The following is a 20,842-nucleotide window of genomic DNA, read 5'->3' as shown; positions in this document are numbered from 1 at the left end:
GCAGGGACGATTGAAAAGGAATATCCTAGTTTACCACTGGTTTGAAATAAACCAACAATGTAAACTTCTAAAAGGTCAAGTACCGTCTTGGGTAGAATCCAGGCTCAGTACAGGAAGGGTATCAGTGTACTCCAAACTATTATAACACAATGGCAATTCTGTGCTTAACTCTTCTGCCATGTCTTAAATGGCTTATTACAGCCCTGAAATGTATCTAGGAGAGGATGACCTGAATGAAGATAAAAATAACCTAGAAGGAAAAGTTGAGAAACTGGAGAAGAGAAATCTTGTTGAAGAGTCTGGCAACTTTCAACTGTTGCAGGATTGTCAGGTAAGAGAGGGATTCAGTTGTTCTCTTTTTGCATTAGTCATAACAGGTTAACTGCAATAACAAACAATCCCATGAGAGTAAGTTTATTTTTATTCATGTGATCAGATCAGATCAGTCGCTCAGTCATGTCCGATTCTTTGTGACCCCATGAATCGAAGCACGCCAGGCCTCCCTGTCCATCACCAACTCCCGGAGTTCACTCAGACTCACGTCCATCCAGTCAGCGATGCCATCCAGCCATCTCATCCTCTGTCGTCCCCTTCTCCTCCTGCTCCTAATCCCTCCCAGCATCACAGTCTTTTCCAATGAGTCAACTCTTCGCATGAGGTGGCCAAAGTACTGGAGTTTCAGCTTTAGCATCATTCCTTTCAAAGAAATCCCAGGGCTGATCTCCTTCAGAATGGACTGATTGGATCTCCTTGCAGTCCAAGGACTGCATCAGTTCTTCAGCGCTCAGCCTTCTTCACAGTCCAACTCTCACATCCATACATGACCACAGGAAAAACCATAGCCTTGACTAGACGAACCTTTGTTGGCAAAGTAATGTCTCTGCTTTTCAATATGCTATCTAGGTTGGTCATAAATTTCCTTCCAAGGAGTAAGCGTCTTTTAATTTCATGGCTGCAGTCACCATCTGTAGTGATTTTGGAGCCCAGAAAAATAAAGTCTGACACTGTTTCCACTGTTTTCCCATCTATTTCCCATGAAGTGGTGGGACCGGATGCCATGATCTTTGTTTTCTGAATGTTGAGCTTTAAGCCAACTTTTTCACTCTCCACTTTCACTTTCATCAAGAGGTTTTTGAGTTCCTCTTCACTTTCTGCCATAAGGGTGATGTCATCTGCATATCTGAGGTTATTGATATTTCTCCCAGCAATCTTGATTCCAGCTTGTGTTTCTTCCAGTCCAGCGTTTCTCATGATGTACTCTGCATATAAGTTAAATAAATGGGGTGACAATATACAGCCTTGACGTACTCCTTTTCCTATTTGGAACCAGTCTGTTGTTCCATGTGAAGTGGGGCTCTAATCCACATGGTCATGTAGGGCTATCCTTCCATCATGGAGCACCAATATGGAGATTCTTCCTCCTTGTCATTCAGCCAATAAATGAAAGGAGAGAAAAGTGCAGAGGATAGCATAGGTTTTCTAAAGGTAGTGTCTGGAAGAAGTAAACATCATTCTGCTCACATTTCATTGACTAGAACTCAATCACAAGGTGGTACCTTACCACAACAAGGAAGGCTGGAAAATGTATTCTAACTGTGTGCCCAGGAGAAAAAGGCTGTGGGTGCGGGCTTTAGAATTGTAGATTTGGAAGAGACTACCTTAGGAGCGAGAAGAGTTAAGGATTATAATATATTTACACCAAGACTTACACATGAATGTACTCAGTGGCTCAGTCGTGTCCGACTCTTTGCGACCCCATGAACTATAGCCCGCCAGACTCCTCTGTCCATGGAATTTTTCAGGCAAGAATACTGGAGTGGGTTGCCATTCCCTACCCCAACCACATGAATAAAACAGACCTAACAGCATTATTCATAAAAACCAAAGGTTACCTATTGTCTAAATGCCCACAGACTGGTGAATGGACACACAAAATTTGGTATATCCATACAAAGAAATACTATAAACAGAAATGAATTACCAATATATGGATGAACTTCAACTACTGCATTGATAAACTTCAACCACATTATGCTCAGTGAAAGAAGCCAGTCACAAAGCCATATATTTTATGATTGCATTTATATGAAATATCTGAAAAGGCCAAGGCTATAGAGACAGTAGATTCAAGGGATGGGGTGGGAGTAGGCGGAAGGATATCAACTGTAAATGAGCACAAGAGGTTTTACTGGGGAGATAAAAATGTTCTAAACTTGATTAATGGTAATGGTTGTACAACTTGGTAAATTTACTAAAAAACAATTGAATTGTAAACTTAAACACGGTGAATTACATGATGACAAAATATGCTTCAATAATGTTATTTTTTGAGTTAAAGATTTAGTATTTTTTAGGTTAGGGGAAAGAGAATAATCCTACAAGGGAAATAATAAAGGATTATTCAAAGTGGAAGGAGGAAGTGATACAGAACCCAAGGGAAGAGAAGATTCAAAGAAGGAAAGCATGGTTAGTTCAACTCTAGTCAAAACTACTGAGAAATCACATACAATGGAAGGTTGAGACTCTTATCTGTCATAGTAGGGTTCACAGTATTGTTCCAGATCCAGAGACAGGAACATGGAAAACGGGAAACAGATTTCCACTCAACAGTAAATGCAACCTTTAGAGATGTTTAACAACAGCGCAGATCCCGTTGCTGAGTGATGTGCTCTCTGACAGTGGAAATATTCAGAGAGAGGCTGGATGGGCATTTAGGAAGGATTTCTACACGGGAGGAAGACTTCTAAGGAGCATGTTTGAAAGACCCAGGGTATTCCAAAGACTTTATCACCTCTCTTTGCCCAAGGCCTCCTCTCCACTCTTGGCCTTGGGCTCCTCATCTCAGACACTGAGAGTTGACCTTTGGGAAGAGCCACTTTGGAAAGTGGCTCTGACTCTTGAAACCCCAGGCACCCAACTGCTGTTGTCCAAGAGTTCTTCAGCCACTGAGAGTTCTCTTGAGCTCAGAGGTCAGTGGTCATACAACAGCAGGTTTCACCAAAGCTAGTTCAGAGAACTGAGTAATCCTGGGAGACCAGGGGAGATAAGCTGAACTGCCAGAAAGGACCAGTGCTCATTTTAAAAAGTGCCAAAAGGCCAATCCCATAGTTGCCTTTGTGTCTCTGCCTCACTGTTATCCAACACCCCCAGAGGTAAAATACGGGAAGGAGAAAGTGAACCCATCATATGAGTGGGCTCAAGAAGAATTGAATGAAGCTTTCTTAATCAGGGCTTTGTTTGATACTCCTAGTCACCCACCAGGAATGGCCACCGTGACATAGAAATAAAAAGCCAGCACCCAGAAGTTGGAAGAGCCTTATTTTCAAAGGACTTGGAAATCTGTATGGAGCTTCTGTATGGCCCCCGTTGCCAGTGACCATGACCATAGCTGCTGGCATTACTCCAGCGTGAACTCTGATTCCATTGCAAAGGGGAAGGAGTCCTACTTAACAGCCCCTGGAGCAGATGACAAACTGTGTTACTGCCTGCTCACCAAAACAGACACTCAAGAGGTGATTTATTTGCCCAGAAAATATTTGTGGGGCATCTTCTACATGCCAGGTCCCCTCCCAGAGCCCATAGTCTATTCATTCTGAAATACAAGGAGAACTGCCCCAAAGTGCTAAGGGATTGGGATGGTTTAATGTTTTTTCCAGAAGACAATGGAAGGGCTAGATGGCTGGAGGCAGTCCTATCCAGCCCTAGGAGTCATGACCTCTTACGTTCACCCCAACAAAACCTGCCCCTGGACTTTCACGCTGCTTCCATGTTGGCTGAGGAAGACTGGGCTGGATCCATAGGATCCCCACAGAAAGGCTTCCCCATTTCCAGACCCTGGAAAGAGAGCCAGGCCATGGAAAACCAGAGAGAGAAACTATGGGGTGGGGGAGGGGAGAGGCCTGTACACTGAGTGCCAAGTGCTCCAGACTGGGTGAGAACCCAGGGCCAGGGGAGCAGGAAGGAACCGCCCAGGCAGGAGCAGACCCCTAAGCCGAGGGTTGGGCAGGAGACAGGTCTGGCTCCTGGCGTACCTGCGCTAATGAGCTGGAAGCAGGAGGAAATGGCCCAGCATGTGAAGGCCAGCAAAGGGAAGGGCCTCCCCATGCCAGCTGGATGGGAGAGGGCCGAGCAGGGTGGGCACAGGGCCCAACCCCTCTCCACACCCTGAATTCTCAAGCTGGAACCTGGAACTTCCAGGAGAAGGGACTTAGGAGGTGCAGGCAGATCGGAGAGGCTGAAATGAGACCTCCTGGGGGAAAGGGGATTAGAAAGATGCCAAGCTGCGGGGGCATGAGGGGGAGAGAGAGCCAAGGGGCTGCAGAGGCATCCTGCCAACCATGGGGAGGGAAGAGGCCCCAGGGCGGTCGTCAGCTGTAGCTGAACGGAGGCAAATCTGACGGTCGACTGACTTAATAAGGGCAGTCAGGATGGATGAGTCCTCCCAGTCCTCCTGGGCGGCAGAAATGGCCACAAGTATTCACAGACTGTAAACACCAAGGGGGACCAGCCTTGTCTGGGTCTGCAAGGACCTGGCGAGGCTGAGTAGAGAGGGGCAAGGCCAGGACAGAGGCCTGAGCCTGAGCCTGGCATTCTCTGCAGTGGACCGTCCAGAGGCCCTGGATGAAGGGTCGCTTTGGGAACCCCAAGGCCAGCTCAGAAAGCCCCACCAAAGCCAGAAGCTGGACACAGCCCCAGACAGGTCCATCTTGCAGGGATCCAGGATAGGGAGACTCGACACTGGCATGTCTGTTTGAACCCTGGACATGGGCTTCTCAAGTGGCTCAGTGGTAAAGGATACGCCTGCCAATGCAGGGGATGCAAGAGACGTGGGTTCGATCCCTAGGTCAGGAAGATCCCCTGGAGGAGGAAATGACAACCCACTTCAGTATTCTTGCCTGGAAAATCCCATGGATAGAGTAGCCTGGTGGGCTACAGTCCATGGGGTCGCAAAGAGTCAGATGCGACTGAGCGACTAAGCATGCATGCAATTTAGAAGTGGGGGAGCCCACTTTGCCTCCTAACACCAGGGTGGGGCCAGGGCAGGGACAAATACTCATGGAGCATCCACCTTAGCCTTTCCCATACAGGATCCTAGGACCCTTCCCAATGGCATCCACAGGGACCTTCACCCCTACTCCATTGCTGGTGTGAAAACTTCTACCAGAGGCAGAAGCTTAGGGGTCCAGGCTGACTTTCTGTGTGCTCCTGGTTCAGCACTGGCTGCAAATTACAGTCGAGGCATCTCCTGTCTCCAGACCTCAGTTTATCCACCTGCAGCATGAAGAGACTGCATCTGCTCTGTGCAAAGTGATTTTCATTGATTATATAGCCTTTTGCTCAGCTGGTGGTTGTCATGGGAACAATCCAAGTCAAACAGTGGATCCAGCAGAGAAGGTATCAATTACCCTCTAGCTTAGTCATTTCATCTACCCAGCATCCCTTCTCTCTTATTCTGGTATCAGCATCCATTTTCCTTTAGGTAACTGTCCTTCCACCTTCTATAGATCATTCCAATGGGGCAGCCAATCACAATACCTGCAATGTGTCACATGACCCAAATTGGCCAATCAGATTCTCTCTCATGATTTGACCCAGAGACCCACACTTTATAACTGGAACACAATCTCAGCTCCCCAAACAGACATACTCTGAAGGAGTTTCTGGGCATGAGAACCGTGTTGCTGCCTGAATTCCTGACCTTTTCGATACTTACCTGTTCAGTTCTTCTATTCTGTTTACTCCTAAAATCTTTCCGGTAACTCTATTCTTTTTTTTTTTTTAATGTATAAATTAGTCAGAGTCCTTGTTGTTGCTTGCAACCAAAGAATCCTATTTATACACACACCAAGTGAGAAAAGTTGGGTGGATTAGATGACAGGACCCTCCTCTCTGCTGCCCTCTCTCTTTGTGGTCCCAGGGCAATTGACTCAGCTCTCTAGCAGCACTCAGCTCCTGTAGGAGACATGGTGGGGTAGAGTCTGCTCAACAAGACCACGAACATCAACTAAGCATATTTGTATCCTGGATAGGAACGGTTGAGGGTCTTGAACACTGTTAAGTGCTCAGTTGCACTGAATTAAGATCTTACAGCTTGAAGCAGGTAACTGCAGTGGGAAAGAAATTTAACAAGTATCAGAGCAGCTTCGCAATTATCAAGATGTAAGCAACTGCTGGAGAAAGCCATTCCCACCGCATGCAAGTGATGTGTGTGGGGTGGGGAGTGGTCAGGACCCATTTCAGGGTGTTGGGGGAAGGCCCACTCTGTCCCCAAAGTGCCTCTCCCACCTCTTCATGAGTACCTCTCATTCCTGAAACAAGAGACAAAGGCACTCAGTGAACATTTAGACACAGAGCTGGAAATCCATCTTCCCCTAGAAGGGCAAAACAATGTTTTCATTCACTCTGAAGTGTAATGATGGGTGTAGACTCTTTCCTGAGAGCAGACCTGGATAGGAGAAATGGTTTGGAAATACTAAGGTTTTCAGGGTGTGGAAAGTGAAAATGGGTCTGCAGGTGGGTCAAGACGAAGGGGAGAGGCTAGAAAACAAGGGATACAAGCATATGGGCTACACATCAGCTTTGACTGTAAGTTCTAGGGGCTGACTCCAGTAAACTTAAGTGGGGGAAAGAATTTATTCAAAAGAGAAGGGTTCTGAAGGAGGTGTTCAACAACCAGGCCTGGGAAGCCAGGGACCAGGGAAGATATAGAAGCCAGGGTGGCTCTAAGCCAGTTTCCTTCTGTGGTCAGTAGTGACTCCATCCCAGATTCAAATTCCCTAGGAGAGAGTTTGTTGGATGTGTCTGGGATCCTGTGCCCACCCTTTGAGGTGGATGGTTGGGAGGGTCCCCCTGGCTGACAGCCCCACCAGGAATGCCTGGAATTGGCAAGGCAGAGTTCCCTAAAAGAAAATTGAGTTTCCTTTATCCAAGGAAGGAGAAGGAGTGCTGGGCATATTCATACAACAGATGTTCACTACACATGGCATGTCGATTTACAGAGGAGGGAGATGAGTGGGGTGGGGTATGGGAAATTGCAGGAGACTCCAGAATCTGCCATGGGGGCCAAGGCTCTTTCTCCAGCCCTGGATTCCATCTCCTTCTCCCCCCCGTATAAGCAAGTACAGAGAAAGAACGCTGTTTTTCTGTTCTTGACAGCTTGATAGAATTGTCTCCTTAGCTTCCAGTCACGCTCAGCTCTCCTGCTAGAATCATTACCACCCACCTGTTCCCCATGCAAGAATTCACAGCCAGTGGACACACATCTGGCCTGCAAAAGACATGCTTGGAAGTCTCCCCAACTGCCTGGAACAGGCTGGGGACAGCATAGGGTCAGCCACCAATTCAAAGGCAAGCAAACAGCTGGCCTGAGAGCTGTGGTCATTATGGCTTGAGCGGCTACCCATCCTTACCCCACCAGGCAGCTTGACAGGTGTGCCCTGGGACTCAATACTGGGTTCTGTACCTGGCAGTCCTCCCCACCCCCACCTGCTTCTCCAGTGTTGGTTTTAGGGGAGGGGGGCTCTTACCTTGCCTTTCTTGGGATTCCTTTATTTTTCTTGCCATTACTGTCCGCATCATTCCCTTCTGAGTACCCTGGAAGTTAAGAACAAGCCAGGTAAGGTTCTAATGGGAAGGGCCCATTAAATATTGTGTTTTGGTGGTGAAAGTAACAGCACCTAAGTTTTAAAGATATAAATGCAACCCTGGACAGGGCCTAGAGATTGTAGGTCTGTGCTTCTCCAACTTTTTCAAAAAGTAGCAAGAACCTTTGTGCAGTATTTCAGCATTCAACAAACACTTACTGAGTGGCTACTGTGTGCCAGGCACTGTGCTAGGGACCATGGCAGTAGCAGCACAGACCCAACCCTCACAAACCTCCTGAGTTTACAGTCTAGTGGGGGAGGCAGACACTGAACAAATAATTGGGTAAGTAGATCAATAATGAGTCACAACTGAAGTAGAGCTATGAAAAAGGTATATGCAGCTAGGTGGCCTATCACAGAGTTGAGAGACATTGGGGAAGGCATCCCCAAAGAAGTAGGAAATAAGCAAAGAGCTAGAGGGAAGATGGTCCAGATAAGGCACATTACAAGAAAAATCCCAGAGGCAAGAAAATGCTTGTGTTGGAGGAAGTCGTAGAAGATCATTGTGGTGGAGCCAGGCAAGCAGGGTAGCTCAGATGAAGATGAAGGGATGTAGGCACCAGACCACCAGGGCCTCATGGGCCAGCTCAGTGATGACACTGAAACTGGGGAGCCACTCCAGCTGAAAAGCAGCCCAGTCCTGATTCCCTGCACCCCAGCACACACTCATCCCCTTGCCTTGTAGCCTCCAAGGCATCTCAGAGGAACCACACAGCTTATCAGAAGCAGCTTGGAAACCACTGATCCAGCTCTACTTGGCATTTTCAGATGAGAAGAGTTGAGTCTTGACAGTCATCCACTCCCCCAGTATCCTCTCTCTTAACTCTGGGCACCTATCCCAGCCTCCCTGGAGAGAAGGCTGGCCGGGTGTGATCTAGGGACAGGCTCCCAGAACACTGCACGTCTCAATGCTTCAAGAAGGAGCCTCAGGAGCCAGTCCAGCATCTGTCATGAGGAATGGGCTCCAAGAATGGCATCTTGTCCCTTGCCTGCCCCTGGGGCTCTCAGAAGATTCCCCCTGTGCTTGCTGCCAGAATCCCTGACCTGCCCCTTCCAGACCCCTCCCCATCACTCATCCCCGATCAAGCTCCGGCCTCAACATTCCTCTCCACCCGGGGGTCAGGGTCAGCTGTGGGGTATTTTCCCAAGCCATGGGGAACAGAGGCGCCTCCTGACATGTACAGTCACTGCCCCGGGCTGGAAGGGCAGCTACCAGCAAAGATGGGCTAGAGAAGAAAGCAATCAGCTGGCCCTTGGAGAAGAGCTGCAAGAGAAAAAGGGTTGGGGAGGAGGGGCCTGAGAGGAAGTAGAAGTAGAACCTGGTGATGGGAAATGGGGTGCATGTCTGGGATCTGAGCCAAAGTGGGGGTTTTCCTGCCCCAATCCGGTTGGTCCTCATCTAATTAACCCTGGAGTCTGGCCTCTCTGAGACCCTTGCTGACCTTTGCAATTCCTGGGACAGGTGCCAAAGGCAGCCACCAGCCTGGAGACAGCAGCAGTACCCCAAGCCCCCAGAAGGGTCCGAGCACACAGGCATGGCCGAGCCCTCTGCAGCCCTGCAAGGGGCCAAAGGACAAGCAGGTCAGGCCGGTGAGAAGGTTCTGAAGGTGAAAGAATTTGCTGCTTCCCGTTTTAGCTGTAAGATCTGCAGCAAAGATCACAACCAATCACAACCACCTCTCTGAGACTCCACTTTCCCTTCCATAAAAATGGGATGAATACTTGTAGAGTATGACATGCCAGTGGAACCTTCCAAGAGGCGGTGTCCAGTAGGCAGAGTTAATTAAAAGATAATAATATCGAGACCTACCTCATAGGACTGTAGGAATGACTTAATGAGAAAACAAAGGAAAGACCTCAGCAATCATTTAGTTAGCCATGGTTTTAGACCCCATCTCCAAGCTAGAGAGGCTGGACTGGATGGTGGCTGGTGAGGGCCTGAGGTTGGGAAAAGAAAAGAGAAAGAGGGAAGCCAGACCTCACAGCACACCCCAGCCAAGAGCCCGGGCAGACAGCATCTCCCCCAGAGGAAGGGCTGGTGTTCTCCGCTCCGTTGCCCTCTGGCAGGCACTGAGCGCCTGTTTTCCTCATTAAGTGTGGCTGTAATCTGGCTCCCTTAACACTGCTGACACAAGGTCCAGAAGCAGTTCAGAGTCTCTGAACAGACAGCATCACCTGCTTTCAACATCGCCTCCCAGCTGGGTCAACAAGGCTGGGGGTGTGAGTGGCTGAACTTAGAGCAGACTGCAGGGAATCAGAGCAGACACTACCGGGAATGGAAGCCACGACGCAGGGGCCTCACTCCATGCCCAGCGATGCTCAGCATCACCATGCTGTAAAAGAGGAAAAGCAAATAGTTTTGAGTGCACACTATTGCCAGGCTTTGTGGTAAAGCACTTGTGTGTATTCTCTCATTGAATCCCCGTAACAGCCCTAAGTAGCTGACACCCATTGTACAGATGGAGAAACGGAGGCAGAGGGTACTTAAGAATTTTAACCAAAGGGGCTTATCATTTGTTGGGGAGGCAAGACTATGGGTTCATGTCCCCATGAGAGAAGAGAGCAGAATCTGAAATGGTCCCCCGCCAACCCGAGTAGCTGGCTTCTCATCTTCCCATCACCACCTGCCTCAGTTTCCCCAGCTTTCCAGCTGCCACCATGCTGACCAGGTTCAAAGGGCAGCCCTCACCCACTGTTCTAGGGCTAGACATGTTCATTTTCCCAAAGTTCAGCCAAGACATGGCTAGCATTTTTCAAAAGGAGCTTATCTAGAAAACTTGAAAAGAGAACAAAATTACAATGTACAAAGCCAAGAATCTGGGAAGAGAGGCGTTTATAAAGCAGTTTTCACGTTCCAAGATAAGGAAAGTAATGACGGCTACTAGTTGTGCCAAGTGTCCGACACTATACTATGCTCTTGATATATGTTATTTTCTTTTATCCTCAAGGGCAACCGATGAGACAGTTATTATTATCCACGTTCCACAAATATGGAAACAGATGCTCAGAGAGGTTAAGCAACTTGTCCGTGTTACACAGTTTATAAGCATCGGAGCTGGAAGCCAGACAAGACTTTGCACTTAACCGCCTAAACAAAGAAAATGAACATGGTGGGCATGACTCTCGCAGCTAACAGGCCTCGTTTAGGTCTCATGGAGGTGTTTGGCAAAGCTACCCAAACTCTACACTGAAGGGTTGCAGGTTGGCCCCACTGTTTCCTCTGATCGATTTGCAATTCTTGCTCAGGAAAGAATTATAACACTTTTCCTCCTAGACAAGGATGGAAGAACCTTGGCAAGTCTGTGCCTTTCATTTCTCTGTTTTCTAGTGCCAACTTATGTCGACCAAAACAAAACAAAGCAGAATCAAAAACAAGCCAATATGTTGAAACCTTTGTACTTGTCCTTCATTTCAAATTATCCTCATGACATGTTATGGTTTCTGCAATATTCCATTGGTTAATGGTTGGACCAATGTTTCCTGAAGTCTGGAGATACTGTGAGTGAAGCTTTTAACCCAGTGCTGGGCACATAATCAGCATTAGTTATATTGTTGTTGTGATTATCGTTATTGAGAGAATGCTTCCTGTGATTACATCCTGAAGTCACTTGATATAGTGTGTTAATTGCTCAGTCATGGCCAACTCTTTGCGACCCCATGGACTGCAGCCCACCAGGCTCCACTGTCCATGAGATTTTCTGACAAGGATACTGGAGTGGGTTGCCATTTCCTTCTCCAGGCCTCGTGATTACATCCTGTGATTACATCTCGAAGTCACTCGATATAAAACAATATAAAATTAGGTACTCATTGAATGGGCTTCCCAGGTGGTAAATAATCTGCCTGCCAATGCAGGAGACGTAAGAGACATGGGTTCGATCCTTGAGTCTGATCCCCTAGAGGAGGGCATGACAACCCACTCCAGTATTTTTGCCTGGAGAATCCCATGGATGGGGAGCCTGGCGAGCTACAGTCCATAGGGCTGCAAAGAGTCAGACACGAGTCTGACCTGGCATGCACACATGCACTGATTGAATAACTGATACCAATAGCTATCAGTGAGTAATGTTCACCGAGTAGTTACTGCAGCCAGGTTTCAGTCTGGGTCGCTTACATACATTATATCTTTTTAATCTTCTTAACAACTCAACGAGATAAGAATTATTTTCATTTCCCTTTTACAGATGATGAAACCGATGCCCGGAACTATTAAGTAACACAGTCACACAACTCCCAGATGGCAGGGCTGAGATCTGAATCCAGACAGCCAAGTTCAGAACCTGCCTGGAAAACCTCTAAACCCTATACCTCTGATGATGCATCCGACAATAAGACTATATTACAGGGGAGAGAAGGGAGATGTCGTTGTGTGCTGAGGTGGTCAGAGAAAGATTTCTGGAGGCTGTGAGCTCTATGGGACCCTGAAGAAAGGACAAGATGGATAAAGCAAAAGAGAGACATGTTTTAGAAAACAAAATTATGGGTACTAAACGGGAAAGGGGTGGGGGATAAATTAAGAGTTTGGGATTAGCAGATACAAACTACCATGTATGATAAAGATAAAGAACAAGGTCCTACTATATAGCATAGGGAACTATATGCAGTATGTTGTAATAAACTATAATGGAAAAGAATATGAAAAAGAATATACATTATATATTTCTATGTGTGTGTATATATGTAACTGGATCACTTTGCTGTACACCAGAAACTAATACAACATTGCAAATTAACTTTACTTCAATTCAAAAGAGAGAGAGAGAGACATGTTTTAGGCTGGATGGTGATCCCTGAAGTCTCATGGGACCCCAAAATGGGACATCAGGAAGTCCCCCATCCTTAGAACACAAGGGACTGCTTCCCCTCTGAAGTAGTGTCATTTGGAAAACTTGACTGTTCAAGAAAGGACTCGTAGCACGAGCAGGAACCTGTGAGGTCCTCCTGGAGCGTCTAGCTTCAGGATGGAGAGAAAGGCTGGCAACAGATCCCCTGGGAGGTTTGGCAGAAGGTTGGCCTAAGTCACACTGATTGATCATCACCCCCGCCATGATCATCTCCATACTGACCACTGGTGTGCTTTGAGAAAGTGGTTCTGTTTTGCCATGACTGTGGTAGAGTTGCCCCAGCAGGTATGAATGCAGAAGGGCCTGTGGGCCTACAGGCCTGTAAGATTTCACAGAAGCCTTAGGGAGAAGCTCAGACTTCACACTTAAGCCCTAGAGATGGTGGGGCTGGGGCAGGCACGGGGGTGGAATTTAATCCAGGGGGCCCCACAGCACTTCCTTGCCGAAGAGCTGGTTAAAGGGATGGCTCCAGGGAAAATGAGGCCGGTGCTGGCCAACAGAGGTCTGAACGGGAACATGTGTGCAATCCCAGGCCTGGCTCTCGCAGACCTGATGGAATTTCTGAGTGCGTCAGTAGCGCCACACCTGTCCCTTCTCACTGAACTCCAGCCTGGGCAGGCCCAGAAAGGCTGCAGCCTAAGGCAGCCTGGAAAGAAGCAGCCAACACTTCTGAGCAACATGCTGAGGCCAGATGGAGTGAAGAGCCTGGAGCGAATGGTCTGGAGGCTCCTTCTCTGAGCAGGAACCCACATGAGAAGCCGACGACTCCCGTCTTGTGCGCCCTCCAGGTCTCACCACGCAGTGCACGCTCTTGCTTTCGTTGTGGCCCAGCGTGTGTATGTTTTGCTCTCCTGTTATACTTCCAGTCGTGGTCACCCTAAGTGTGGTCCATAAACCAGGAGCAACAGCATCCCCTGGGAGCTCGTTAGGCACGCAGACTCTCATCACGGACACACTGGAGCAGAATGTGCTTACTAACAAAGTCCCCAGGGATCTGACTGCACATCGAAGTTTGAGAAACACTGCTCCTTGGAAACAGAGTTTATCCCCAGCAGAGTTGTCTTTGAACAAGTTTTTTTATCCCTGGTGCTCAGCAGTAAGTAGGTGCTCAATAAATTTATGTTTTAACTTTTTGTTTTGAAATGATTTATACTTAGAGAGGAGAAGGCAATGGCACCCCACTCTAGTGCTTTTGCCTGGAAAATCCCATGGATGGAGGAGCCTGGTAGGGTACAGTCCATGGGGTCGCTAGGAGTCAGACACGACTGAGTGACTTCACTTTCACTTTTCACTTTCATGCATTGGAAAAGGAAATGGCAACCCACTCCAATGGGTTTTGCCTGGAGAATCTCAGGGACGGGGAAGCCTGGTGGGCTGCCATCTACGGGGTCGCACAGAGTTGGACACGACTGAAGCGACTTAGCAGCAGCATACTTAGAGAAAAGATGCAGAAGTTGCAAAAATATTAGGATATTCACACATGCCCTTTCCAGCTTCCCCTAATGGTCACAGTTTAAGTAGCTATGGCACAATGACCAAAGTAATATGGCTAAACGAACAGAGTTATGAGACCATTAACAGAACCGCAGACCCTTGCTAAATTCATCAGTTTGTCCCCTGACGTCTTTCTCTTCTAGGGCCCTTTGTGGCATTTAGCTGTTGAGTCTCTTCCGTCTCCTGTAATCTGTGATGGTTCTTTAGTCTGTTCTTGTTTTTCATGACCTTGACCCTTTCAATGAGTGCTTCTTAGTTATTTTTTTAGTCTGTCTCTCAACTTGATTATGTCTGATGTTTTCCTGTGATGGAGGTTGTGGATTTGGGGTAAAAATACCATGGGAGCAATGCTGGATTCTCCTCACCATATGAGAACATGTCCATTACTGATGACATTAAACTTGATCACTTGGTTAAGCTTATGTTTGCTGGGTTTCTCCACTGGGTTTCACTACTGTAAAATTACTGTTCTCCTTCCCTTTGTAGTTAGTAAGTTTCTTGGTAGGGGGAGAATTTTTGAAACTATGCAAATATCCTGATTCTCCTCAAACTTTTTCCCACTGATTACAGCATCCATCACTGGTGGATCTTGCCAACAATTATTACTGTTGTTTTTGCCTAATGGTGATTTTGTATTTCCTTCATTACTTCTATATTTATTGGAATTCTTCCATAAAAAAAGGAGCTGCTCCTTCTTCCTCATTTTTTTTCAGTATTTTTTAGACTTCAGTTGGAACTCATGGCTACTTATTTTATCCTATCGGTTATAATCCAATGTTATTATTTTCTTTTGTTGTTCAAATTGCCCCACCCACTGGAAGCTCCCACAAGTTGGCTTCTTGTTCTGCCATGCCCCATCATTTCCCAAAGACTTCCTTCTTTTCTAGTACCACGAGACGTTCCCGTCTCATCTGATTCAGTAAATATTTTTGAACGACTGAATGATAGAATGAAAAAGGTGCATTTATAGAAACTCAGCCCCTCTGCGATTTCCCAACTAGGAAGCTATATCCAGTTCATTTTCTTTTATTGGAGTATAGCTGCTTTACAATGTTGTGTTAGTTTCTGCTGTACCGCGAAGTGAATCAGCTGTATTCACTGATACACTGATATCCTCTCTTTGTTGGATTTCCTTTCCATTTAGGTGACCACAGAGCAGTCGGGAGAAACAACAGGAGCTGTTCCCAGGTTCCACAGAATCACTTACTTCTACTCCCTTATGAGGGTTGAGGAAAGCTGGAGGAACTTTTAACCTAAAGATAAAAGAAGCAGTATCCATAGAAATTAGAGTCTGGGAAATTCATATGCCCTGAAAGTCCAATATGTGGACTTCCCATATCTGCTGAGCTGTATGAGGCAGTGCTTACGAACACTGTGCTGGAGCCAGATGCCTGGATCAGAACCCTAGGGCTGCGTCTTGCTGTGTAGCTTCCCTGTGCCTCAATTTCCCCATCAGGCGATAGCAGCAACTTGCCATGAAATTGCGTAATGGCTAAATAACTTAAAATGTTTAAACTGCTTAGAACAGTCTAAGGTACACTGCTGCTGCTCAGTCGCTTCAGTCGTGTCGACTCTGTGTGACCCCATAGACCGCAGGCCACCAGGCTCCCCCATCCCTGGGATTCTCCAGGCAAGAACACTGGAGTGGGTTGCCATTTCCTTCTCCAATGCATGAAAGTGAAAAGTGAAAGTGAAGTCACTCAGTCGTGTCCGACCCTCAGCGACCCCATGGACTGCAGCCTTCCAGGCTCCTCCATCCATGGGATTTTCCAGGCAGGAGTACTGGAGTGGGGTGCCATTGCCTTCTCCGAAGGTACACTAAGCAGTGAATGATCACTAGCCAGTAGTCTGGGGTTTCCAGCAATTAACTCTGCCTGCTGAATTCATTCAGCAGTTATTCACTGAGCGTTGCAGCATGCACTGTTGTGCTGGGTTTCCATCATTGAGCAAATGTGCCCGTCTCTGTTCTCGTGGAGCTTACATTCTCCTGGAGTAAAAATAGTCTAGCCCAACATAAAGATCGCAATATTTTTTAAAGACAGTAGTGGGCGGATGGAAACAGCTGTGTTTCAAAACCATTCACACTTTTCTGGTGAAAGTAATTTTCCTCGTGGTGTCATGGGATGGAGACCTACGCCAATCAAAGCATTATATTGTCTTAGCCGCAGGGATTAGTTCAGGCCAGGATACATCCCCTCAGCACCAGAGAGGCTTTTGTGCTGGGGCTCCTAATGGTTAGAACCTGTGAGCAAAGAGCTGTGGGGCAGAGGACTTGGCCTGAGAATAAGCCACTGCCATTGAGGGCAGAAAGTGGAGAGTGAAAAAGTTGGCTTAAGCTCAACATTCAGAAAACGAAGATCACGAAGACCGGGATCATCCGGTCCCATCACTTCATGGGAAATAGATGGGGAAACAGTGGAAACAGTGGCAGACTTTATTTTTTTGGGCTCCAAAATCACTGCAGATGGTGACTGCAGCCATGAAATTAAAAGACGCTTACTCCTTGGAAGGAAAGTTATGACCAACCTAGATAGCATATTCAAAAGCAGAGACATTACTTTACCAACAAAGGTTCATCTAGTCAAGGCTATGGTTTTTCCTGTGGTCACGTATGGATGTGAGAGTTGGACTGTGAAGAAGGCTGAGCACTGAAGAATTGATGCTTTTGAACTGTGGTGTTGGAGAAGACTCTTGAGAGTCCCTTGAACTGCAAGGAGATCCAACCAGTCCATTCTAAAGGAGATCAGCCCTGGGATTTCTTTGGAAGGAATGATGCTAAAGCTGAAACTCCAGTAATTTGGCCACCTCATGTGAAAAGTTGACTCATTGGAAAAGACTGTGATGCTGGGAGAGATTGGGGGCAGGAGGAGAAGGGGACGACAGAAGATGAGATGGCTGGATGGCATCACTGACTCAATGGACGTGAGTCTGGGTGAACTCCGGGAGTTGGTAATGGACAGGGAGGCCTGGTGTGCTGCGATTCATGGGGTCGCAAAGAGTCAGACACGACTGAATGACTAAACTGAACTGAACTGAATTGAGGGTGGAGCCAAGAGTGGAGGGAAACCAAGTCCAGATGGTATTGAGAACGGACCTTAAGTCTGTCCTGTTCTGCACTTTTCAGGCATGCAGCCAGCACATTCTCTTTTACTGCTCATTACTGAGGAAGTCCTGAGTTTACTTCAGTACCAAGAAAGCTGATGCCTAAGCAGAAAGCTGGATGCTGTTCTGAGCCTCTGCTCTTGGTCTGAGCACGTCTTCATCTCCTGCCTCGTTCCCAGGTGTAAGCCACCACCACCACCCTGACACACACACATACACACACACACACTCCACCCTACTTCCCACCTCTGGCTGGCTCACATTTGCTTCCTCTCCAGGAGACCCCCACCCCAGGATAGTAATCAGCCTCCCCTCCACCTCCCTCCAGAGCTGGAGCCCCTCTCTCATGCTCACCTAGACCTTCCCATCCCCCAAACTCTTCCACCCAAGCCTCTCCTTGGAGTGTCTGGCTGGATTCCCAGCCTTCAGTTTGCCCGGAGGGCAGGGCTGAGGGAGCCACAGCCACCTCCGGAGTCACACTGAGGCTCAGAGCCTAGAAGCCTCCCCTTCCATCACCTGATCTGTCCTGGGGTCTTCCTGCGACTCGGGGATGTCAGAGCTCTCCTGCCTTCAAGTCCTGGTAGAAGCTACATCCTAAGGGCAGACCAGGGGAACCCAAACCTCCACTTCTTTTGGGAAAATCTCCATCTCCCTTCTCCGAGAGTCTCAGGAATTTGCTGTCTAAACTGCTTCATCATACCTTGACTACGACCTTTCCTGTGCTGGCCTCTAACCCCTCTCGTGTGAACTTTCACTCTGTCATCCTCTTTGACTGACTGGGGTCTTGATCGGCTTGGGCTGCCGTAATGAAATTCCACGGACTGGGTGGCTCAAGCAATGGAAATCTATTTCTCACAGCCTGGAGGTGGTGAAGTCAGGGCTCAAGGGCCAGCAGATCCAGGGTCTGGTGAGAGCCCCCTTCCTGATTTCTTACTATGTCCTCATATGGCAGAGAGAGAGGGTAAGCGAGCTCTGGCCTCTTCTTCTTCTTAGAAGGACACTGATTCCATCATGTGACCTCCCCCTTACCCCATTTCCAAGACCTCATCTAAACATAACTACCTCTCAAACCCACCTCCAAGTACCATCGAACTGGGGATTAGGGCTCCAAAATATGAATTCTGGGGGGACACAAACATCTGGTCTGCAGCAACTGGACTGTAAACTTAGGGGACTGTTCAAGGAACACTGAATGAAGAAATCAGTGGTTGAATACATAAATTATTATTTGTATTTATTTATTTATTGACTGTGCTGAGAGCTGTGTGGGATCCAGGGATCCCAAGTGGGGATCAAACCCAGGCCCATTGAACTGGGAGTGCAGAGTCTTAACTACTGAACCACCAGGCAAGTCCTGAATACATGAATTTTTGGATGGATGGTGAAATGAGTGAGTGAATGACTAAATGAATAGACTAATAAGGAGAGGCAGTGGTAGGACTGGATCAAAAAACTCCTACAGAGAGGGTGGGGCTTGGGCCCAGGGAGGGGAGAAGCAGAGTAAGGAGACTCGCAAGAGGATGGATAGCTACCACGGCAGAATAGTGAGAGGGAGACACGCCCGGCTTGGGCCTGGACTTGTTACAGAGCCCATTTATTAGCTTTTCAAACTTTTTCTTTTGTTTCTCATATAAGTGTTGTTTGTCAAGAACATTTTGCCTCTTGCTTTGCCCTGGCCAGTCTGGACTGCTGGGGGCTCCGCTCTCACGCATCGCTCCCCAAGATGTGGGGAGGACAGCTGGCCACAGCACGGTCAGGCCCTGGGAGGTCCGGGGGTCTGGGGGCACCTGCCGAAGCCTTTCAGCACGGACTCCCAGTCCTCTCCAGCTCAGAGCCAGGGAGGGAGGTGCTGTCTCTCCTCCCCTTCTCCACCGTCTCCCTGCTCTTGCCTGATTCCACAGTGGCACTGCCAGAACCTACGGGACGCGAGCCCACACAACTCGAGAGCCACAGGCCATCCAGCGTGGATTTGCAGCTCCCAATGCAGAGCTGAGGTTTGTCTGGAGTGGACTGTGGCTCTGGAGACAGGGCCTGGGGGGTGCACGTCCGCCATGAGCGGGGTGCAGCCGGGAAGCAGATGGCGCCGTCGCCGTGCCCACCCCTCAGGCCCACCTTGGAGAGCTCGGTCCTTTCCCTGCAGAGGTCTGATGGGCGCGGCTGCGCTCAGACGTGGGAGCCTCAGCTCAGGGCCCCGTCCTCTGTCTCTCCTTCCCGCACATTTCTCCTTCCCTGGCATCCCATGGGATGTCTCTGTTTCCCCACCTCTCCTCTGTCCCTCTCCCTGCCTCTGCCTCTCTTTCTCTCTGCACACTCCCCCCCCACGCGCCCCAGTTTCTCTGTTTCTCTCATCCCATCCCTTCGTCTTCATTTCACGGCCTGCCTTTCCCCGTGTCCTGCTCTCAGACAGTCTCTGACTCCATGTCTGCCCTCAGTCTCTGCTTCGCCCTCCCACCCCCTCCCTGGCTGCCTCCCAAGGCCCCAGTGTCCCTACCCTCCCTGCTTGGACCAGTCTGCCCGTCAGCGTGGGCCCCTGGAGTGAGGGACAAGAAGAGCAGGCCAGGGGCAGACTGCGGCCCCTGTTCCATGAAGGAAAGCGATTTGAAGCCAGGGAGGCCTGGGCAGGCTGAGGCCAAGAATTTCTCACTTACCCGCAGGGCTGGATATTTAGTCTGAGTTGGGGAGGGCAGGTGGCAACCGGCCTGGAGCTAGGCTGCAAGCGCAGCTTGGCTGCAGCCCCTCCCCAGCTTGGGGTCCCCTTCAGGGTGACATCTCCCTCTGCCTCCTGGCCCAGACCCCCCCCAGCCCCCAGCTCCAGCAGCAGTTGAGAGGTGGCACAGCCAGGTGCCAGGGTCGCTGTTTCCCCCGACCCAGGACACAGACCCAGGTGAGGGGCAGGCAGGACCAGATGGGGTGGGCTTGGTATCCGTCAGTGCCCTCCCAAGATCTGGGAGCAAACGTCCCTCTCAACCCCGGCAGGGCCTCAGACAGTCTCCAAAGGCCAATGTGCTTTTCCTTTGGCTTGTGTGCCGTCTAAATACTTTATCCCCAGCTATGGCTCCACCTCCAGCTGCCTCATTTTCCTTTATGGGGCCGTCCACAGCCCTCTGAGCTCTCAGGCAGGACCTTGGGACCACTGGGGGCACATTCCAGAGACCGCTCGTGAGCTCCCACCCTGATGTTAAAAACTCACATACTGGCTGAGAATGCTACATGTGGTTTGGTGGGAGCTGGAGGGACGTGTTGAAAACCATCCCCAAATAGGCCGCTGTCGATCCCAGGAGACCAAGATGGTTAGAGGGCAATTTCACAAACTCTCCTATGGGATGTGAATGAGGGTGCTATCAGAATACAGCTGGGGCCCGTCCCCCTCCCCACCCCACCCACCCCCTGCCAGCACTCTCCAAGCCTCTGCTCAGGGGACTGAGAAACTTCACTTTTTCTTTTGCAGGGGTGCCCTGTCATCCCTGGGCTGGTGCTGAGGGGCATCACCACAGTGCCGTATCAGGAGGCACAGTCCCCAGAGGTCTAGCATTTAGTGAGATGGCCGAGTCCTTAGTTCTGGAACCCTTTATGAACTGGGTGTCTATTTTGTCCCCACACTGCGCTAGGCAGTGGGTAGGAGAAGTGAGCAACCCAGAGTGCCTCGGCTCGGGAGGAACTAGACGGGGCGGAGAGGCCCAAGGCAGGAAGGGCCTGGGGCGGGTCACCGCAGTGGTCTCTGACTTCAGTTGCTTCACGCATGACATGGGGGGAATATGG

At 48.9% G+C, this 20,842-nt stretch overlaps 1 long non-coding RNA gene across 1 annotated transcript; it reads right to left on the bottom strand.

Moving 5' to 3' along the window:
- LOC138989381 (uncharacterized) lies at nt 1–9,929 on the bottom strand. The gene is made up of 3 exons (XR_011465594.1): nt 9,819–9,929; nt 7,527–7,593; nt 1–1,421 (listed from the first exon to the last, which is right to left on the bottom strand). It is a non-coding gene; the product is annotated as an uncharacterized lncRNA (long non-coding RNA).
- Nucleotides 9,930–20,842: the final 10,913 nt, after the last annotated feature.

Source organism: Bos mutus, chromosome 10, assembly GCF_027580195.1.
Source record: "Bos mutus isolate GX-2022 chromosome 10, NWIPB_WYAK_1.1, whole genome shotgun sequence".
Classification (NCBI taxonomy): Eukaryota; Metazoa; Chordata; class Mammalia; order Artiodactyla; family Bovidae; genus Bos; species Bos mutus.
Note: the sequence above shows the minus strand (reverse complement) of the source record. Positions and strands in the feature narration are given on the sequence as shown.